The sequence below is a fragment of the Narcine bancroftii genome, chromosome 11 (genome assembly GCF_036971445.1).
Source record: "Narcine bancroftii isolate sNarBan1 chromosome 11, sNarBan1.hap1, whole genome shotgun sequence".
NCBI classification, from domain to species: Eukaryota; Metazoa; Chordata; class Chondrichthyes; order Torpediniformes; family Narcinidae; genus Narcine; species Narcine bancroftii.
This window is the reverse complement of record NC_091479.1, coordinates 49,087,339-49,093,941: the sequence shown is the minus strand read 5'-3', so window position 1 is coordinate 49,093,941 and position 6,603 is coordinate 49,087,339.

Here is a 6,603-nt window from a genome sequence, read left to right as displayed (position 1 = left end):
CTGGGGGCGAATTGGATGAAAGGATATGGAAGAGGTGGGGAATGGAGTTGGCAGGGTCAGAGGGAGAAGGGGAGGGGTTCAGTCCATCATGATGTTGTCCGTCCTCTGTTCAGCTGGGATGTAATGTTCTTCTGGACTCGTGTCTTGTCTCTGAGATCGCTCCTTCTCCTGGGAAGAGAAATACGAGTGATAGAGATGCCGTCTCCGAGGCCTGATCAGGATGACTTTGGAGGGCCCCAACTCTTCCCCCATCACCCCACTCCCTACCCCTGCACACTAGGGCCTTTCTCTTCCTCTGCTTCACCTGAGGAAGTGTGTTATGGAGAAAACCACAATCTATATCTGCAGAGCTCAGAGTACCGTGTCTCCATCAGGCAACACCCTGGTTCACCACGACATGGCAGCAAGATGCTGGACAAATCATGGATGGATCAGTTGAGTCCCTTCAGCTGACCCATCTGAACCTACCCCACAACAATATTACTCTTCCCTCCCTCTCACCAGTACCTTCTGTTTTTCTTTTATTCCTGTCCCTATATTAAAATCTTTTTCATGCCTTTTTTCAACCAGCCTACACTACTACCCATGGCAATGCATTCCAGCCACCCACTACATTCTCTGTGAATAAAATATCACCCTCACATCTTGTCTAAAGTTCCCTCATCTCACCTTATTTAGATGTCCTCTGGTATTCTTGCCCCAGAAATGCACACAATATTCCAAGTGTGGTCTGACTAGAATTTTATACATCTGCAACATTACATCTCAGTTCTTGAACTCAATTCCCTGACTCCTGAAGGCCAGCACACAATTCACCATCTTAAACTCCCTCTCAATTTTCACAACAACCTTGAGCGATTTATGGAGCAGGATCTAAATATTTCTCTGTCCTGCACACTGTTCATAATCCTGCCATTAACCAAGTGCTCTGCCCTCACGTTCTTGTAATCCGCATTCAATAAAGATATTGGTCTATTTGAAGCTAAGTTTAATGGGTCTCCAACCTTCTTTGGAATAACTTATATTCGTGCCCTTGAAAATGACTATGGAAATAAACCTGTACCAGTTGCTTGTTTAAGTACATCTGTATTTACAGGATTCAACTCTATCTGTCACTTCTCTGCAAACTGGATGACCTATGACAACCTTCTACACTGTCTACAACATCTCTACCTCTGTGTCATCCCCTGACGTACCCACCCTTCCACTCCCATCATCATTCATAAAAATCACAAAGAGCAGGGGTCCCAGAGCAGATCCCTTTGGAGCGCCACTAGTCATTGTTCCATCTACTACTACCCTCTGTTTACTGCAGACAAGCCAATTCTGAATCCACACAGCCAAGGCTCCATGGATCCCATGCCTCCTGACGTTCTAAATTAGGCCACTGTGACGACCTTGTCAAGCACCTTACTAAAATCCACGTGCAGCACATACAGACCTTGACCTTCATCTATTTCCTTTGACACCTTCTCGAAATACTCAATTTGACTCGTGATGCAGGATCTGCTCCTCACAAAACTATTCATGAGTTTCCCCAGCATGTTTGTGCATTGCCCTCGGACCCAGCATCTGCAGACTTCCTGGCCAGTCCCTCCCTTACCCCTTCCCAGAGCTTCCGCATCCATTACAACCTTAAGCATTGCTGCCCAGTATTGCCCAGTACAGACCTTTGTTAACGTTCTCCACAACCAACTAACCCTTACCCGTACCACACCCATAACTATGGGTGGATTAAATATCCAATTAACTTCTTTCTGAATTAATGCATCAGGAATTTGATGTTGATTCCAATTTTGAATAACTTTTCATAATTCTCGTTCAGCTCCTTTCAATTTAGATCCATTATCAGAACATAATTCTTTTACTTGACCACGTCTAGGAATAAAACACCAAAGAACATTAATAAAAGAGTCTGTATCAAGCAATGACGCTGCTTCAATATGAATTGCTCTCATAGTCAAACAAGTGAAAATAATTCCATATCGTTTTTCAACACTTCGTCCTCACTTTACTTGCAAAGGACCAAAATAATCAATGTCCACGGATGTAAATGGGAATTCATCAGGTGAAACTCTGTCCTGTGGTAAATCTGCCATTTGTTGTTGTCCAGGTTTTCATTCTCTCTGTTAGTCACAAAGAGATGAAACCTCATGATTTCATTATTAATATATTTAAGCACTGATGTTCTATCAGTCCAAAACACAGGATCTGCTAACTCCATCTGTAATTCTCTTCTTAACATAGCGTCCATTTTGCTCACCACAGTAGCAACAGTCAATTCCATTCAAGGTCTTGTGACTGACTTTAATGGAGCCACTCTGGCTTTTCCCATTACAAATCCACCATCTACTCACACCTGGTTATTTCACAGGACTCAGTAAATGACAGGATCAAAACCATCTTCACTTACATCAGAAAAATGGTGTAACTGAGCAAATGTGGCCACTCCAAAGTCTGTTGACGTCAAAACTTCCAAGTATTTGAAGACGCTCAATCTAATTTTTCCAATCTTGTGTAATGGATTCTGGATTAGTTTCATCCCATCCAAATTTTCTTCTGCACAAAACTGGTATTTGGCCGGGCTGATCATTAGGCTGAATTCGGCCAGTCGGGAGAAGAAGGTGTGCAGGTGAGACTTGTGTTGTGCCCAGTCTCTGCTGGCGACAAATGAACACGAAATTCAAATCCCTGCGCACCGTATTCATGAGGTGCTGGAAGGTCTGGGCGGTGTTCTTGAGCCTGAAAGGCATGCATAAAAATTCGAACAAGCCAAAGGGGGTGATGATGGCCGTTTTGGGGATGTCCTCGGGGTGCAATGGGATTTGATGATACACGCACACCAGATCGACCTTGGAGAATACTCTCACACCATGTAGATTGGCCATAAAGTCCTGAATGTGAGGGATGGGGTAACGGTCAGGTACTGTCGTGTCATTAAGCCGTCGATAATCTATGCAGGGTCGCCAGCCATCGGAGGCTTTTGGGAAAAGGTGGAGCAGCGAGGCCCAAGGACTGTCGGAGCGACGAATGATCCCCAGTTCCTGCAGATGCGAGAACTCCTCTTTCGCTATCTGGAGCTTATCTGGCGGGTTCAACAGTAATATACGATAAACTGTATCAGACACTGTTACACCAGGTTCACAGTTGGGAGAATATTTAACGGTGATATACAGTAGACTTTGGTAGATACTGTGACACCAAGTTTTCAGTAGTGAGAAGGTTTAACAGTGATGTACAATAAACTGTGGAATATACTGTGATTCCAAGTTTACAGCGGGGAGAAGGCTGAACTGTGATGTACGATAAATGGTGGCAAAAACAGTGAAAAATGGGTCAACGTGGGGAGAATGTTTAACGGTGATGTACAGTTGACTTTGGCAGATACTATGACACTGTGTTCACAGTCCTGAGAAGGTTAAACAGAGATGTATGGTAGAATAAGGCAGATTCTGTGACTCCAGGTTTACAGTGGTGAGAAGGTTTAAAAATGATGTACAATAAACTGTGGCAGATACTGTGAAACCTGGTTCACAGTGGGGAGGAGGTTAATGGTGATGTACAGGAGACTACGTAGATACATTGATATTGGGCTCAGAGTGGGAAAAAAAAGCTTTATTGGCGATGTATGGGAAACTGAGACAGTTACTGTACACCGGGTTCATAGTGGGGAAAATGTTTAACAGAGTTGTACGATAACCTTTGGCGAATAAAGTGACACCAGCTTCATATTGGGGAGAATTTTTAATGATGATGTACACTAAACAGTGGCAGATACAGTAACACCAGGCTCACATTGAGGAGAAGGTTTACTGGTGATGTACGGTAGACTGGCAGGCTCTGTAACACCGAGTTCACAGTAGTGAGAAGGTATAATAGTGATGTACGATAAACTGTGGCAGATACAGTAAAACTGGACTCACAATGGGGAGAAGGTTTAATGGTGATGTGTGGTAAACTTAGGCTGATACTTTAACACCAAGTTAACAGGGGGAGAAGGTTTAACGTTGATGAACGGTAGATTGAGGCATAAGCTAAGAGACAGCATTCACAGTAATGTGAAGGTTTAACAGTGATTTACTATAAACTGTGTCAGATACTGTGACAAGATGGCGCAGAGGGTAGACGTGTGGTTCCACCCATCCCCAGTTAGACTATTAAATGCTTGATTTTAAAAGTTGTAAAAGTGATTAAAAATACTGTTTATAGGCTTTGGAATTGTGGAGGATCAAAATAGCTACAAATGTGAAAAAATCGAAAACTCAGTTCCAGAAGAAATTACCTTACAAAAGAGTTGAAGAATTGAGGCCGAATTCAAGTTGAAGCAACGGAGTTGTCGACTGGAGTCCCCAAGCTTCAGACGACTCCTGCCCGGCTAAGTATTTCGTCGGCGAAAGCTTAGCGATGAGTTCAGCGGTTTCGACTTGTGCACTCGTGAACACAGGCGTGAGGGCGAGCCAGCTGAATGAGGACAGGCACGTGAGCCTGCAGCATTGCCTGGTGGTCAGGAGAGGTACAGTGTAACATCAGAAGACGCACCTGTGCAGTCGGTGGCCCTACCGGGCATGCACAGTGTGTCGAGGGTCCACAAACCTTTGGAGAAGGTGTGGGATGTGGGGGAGCCTGAGCGACGGTGAACTGACGAGGTCGGCACACTGTGCCAGGTGTCCAGACCTGCAGCAGCTCCAGAAGAGGACCTATTGCTATGGAGGAAGAAGATGCTCAACTTCATTAGAATTTGAAGAACTGGGGACTGTGGCAAAAGAAGGTCAGCCTCAAATGGAGGTGATGGATCCTGGACTGGATTCTGTGTTTCCAATTCTGGAAGGGATTGCTCAGCTCATGGAAGATATGTCAAATATATCAATGCAAATGACTCATCAGATGACTCAAGGATTTTCAGAAATGAAAACTAAAATGAACACTGTGTGTGAAGAAATAACTTTTATGAAGCAAGATATTAATGTAGTTAAGAGTGATGTTACGAGATGGACACGATCAGTGGATACTGTGCAAAATCATTTTAAAAAGATTGAGGAGGCTTTCTTGAATGCAAGAGTCAAGTGGAGCGTAATAGAGAAAAAATGGAAATAGTGGAAGATCCTTTTGTAGATTGGGGGATTCAGAAGAAGGAATTATTGAAGAAGTTTGACTCATTAGAAAACCAAAGTCGTAGAAATAATGTTAAGATAGTAGGTTTTCCAGAAGATATGGAAGGTTCGGATCCAGTGAAGGTTTTGAAGAAATGGATCCCAGAAGTGTAGGGCAGCTAATTTGTTCCAGATGGACTGGAATTAGATCGAGCGAACAGAGAGTTAAGGAAGAAACCGTTTCCAGGCCAATTACCACGAGCAGTTTAGATTCGCTGTTTTAAATATCAAGACAGAGAGATGATCCTCCGATTGGTGGTGCAGAAAACACGGCAAAATCAGGCTCCAATAATGGTTCAAAATAATAGGGTTTTTTTAATGCAGATCTGAGTCAAGAAATTATCAGAAGAGATTGAGAATTTAATTCAGCCTAAGAAAAATTGTGGCGAAAGGGATAAAAATTTGCTTTTCATTATGCGGCAGTATTGAAAGATTTTTATGGGAATTTTCAATCTCTGTTTTTTGATGATGACCATGATCCTTTAATATTTGCTAATTCATTGTCAGATGTTCGAGGAAATGGGTGATCGTCACCATTGTCACCGAAGAGAAGGGTCAATGGGAATGAAAATGGAAAGATTGGAAAATATGGAAAGAATGGGAAAAAAGTTGAATTGACGCAAAGTGTTCTCGATATTGAAGATCCTGAACAATCAGTGGGACTGGAATCACTGGGTTGAATGTTTTTGTTTCAGGACTTTGTGAAAGTCTGACTGGGGGTGGGTGACACTGAGTCCTTTAGTCACCTGCCACTTGTGGACTTTACCATACCCAGATTTTTAGGGGGCTACTACTTTTGAGTAACTTGTTTTGGGATTGATTTTTCTCTTTTTTTTGGAATTTTTAAAATAGGTGGGATTTGAATACAGCGAGACTTAGAAGGGGTGCATTATTGTATAGTAGGATTCACAATTGTGAGAAGGTTTTACAGTGATATACTATGAACTGTGTCAGATACTGTGACACCAAGTTCACATGAGAATAAGGTTTAATGGTGATGTACGGTATGTTGAGGTAGATAAAGTGATACCAGGTACACAATGGGGATAATGTTTAACGGTGATGTATGGTAGACTGAGGCAGATACAGTGACACCAGGTTCACAGTGGGGAGAAGGTTTAATGGTGATATACGGGAGACTGAGGCAGATACTCTGCCACCAGGTTCACAGCTGGAGAATGATCAACAATGATGTATGGTAGACTGAGACAGTTACTGTGACACTGGGTTCACAGAAGTGAGAAAGTTGAAAAGTAATGTCCGATAAACTGTGTCAGATACTGTGATACCAGGTTCACATGGGGAGAAGGTTTAACGGTGATCTACGGTATGTTGAAGTAGATAATGTGACACCAGGTGCATAGTGGGGATAAAGTTCAACGATGATGTACGGTAGACTGAGACAGTTACTGTGACGCTGGGTTCACAGCAGTGAAAAGGTTTAACAGTAATC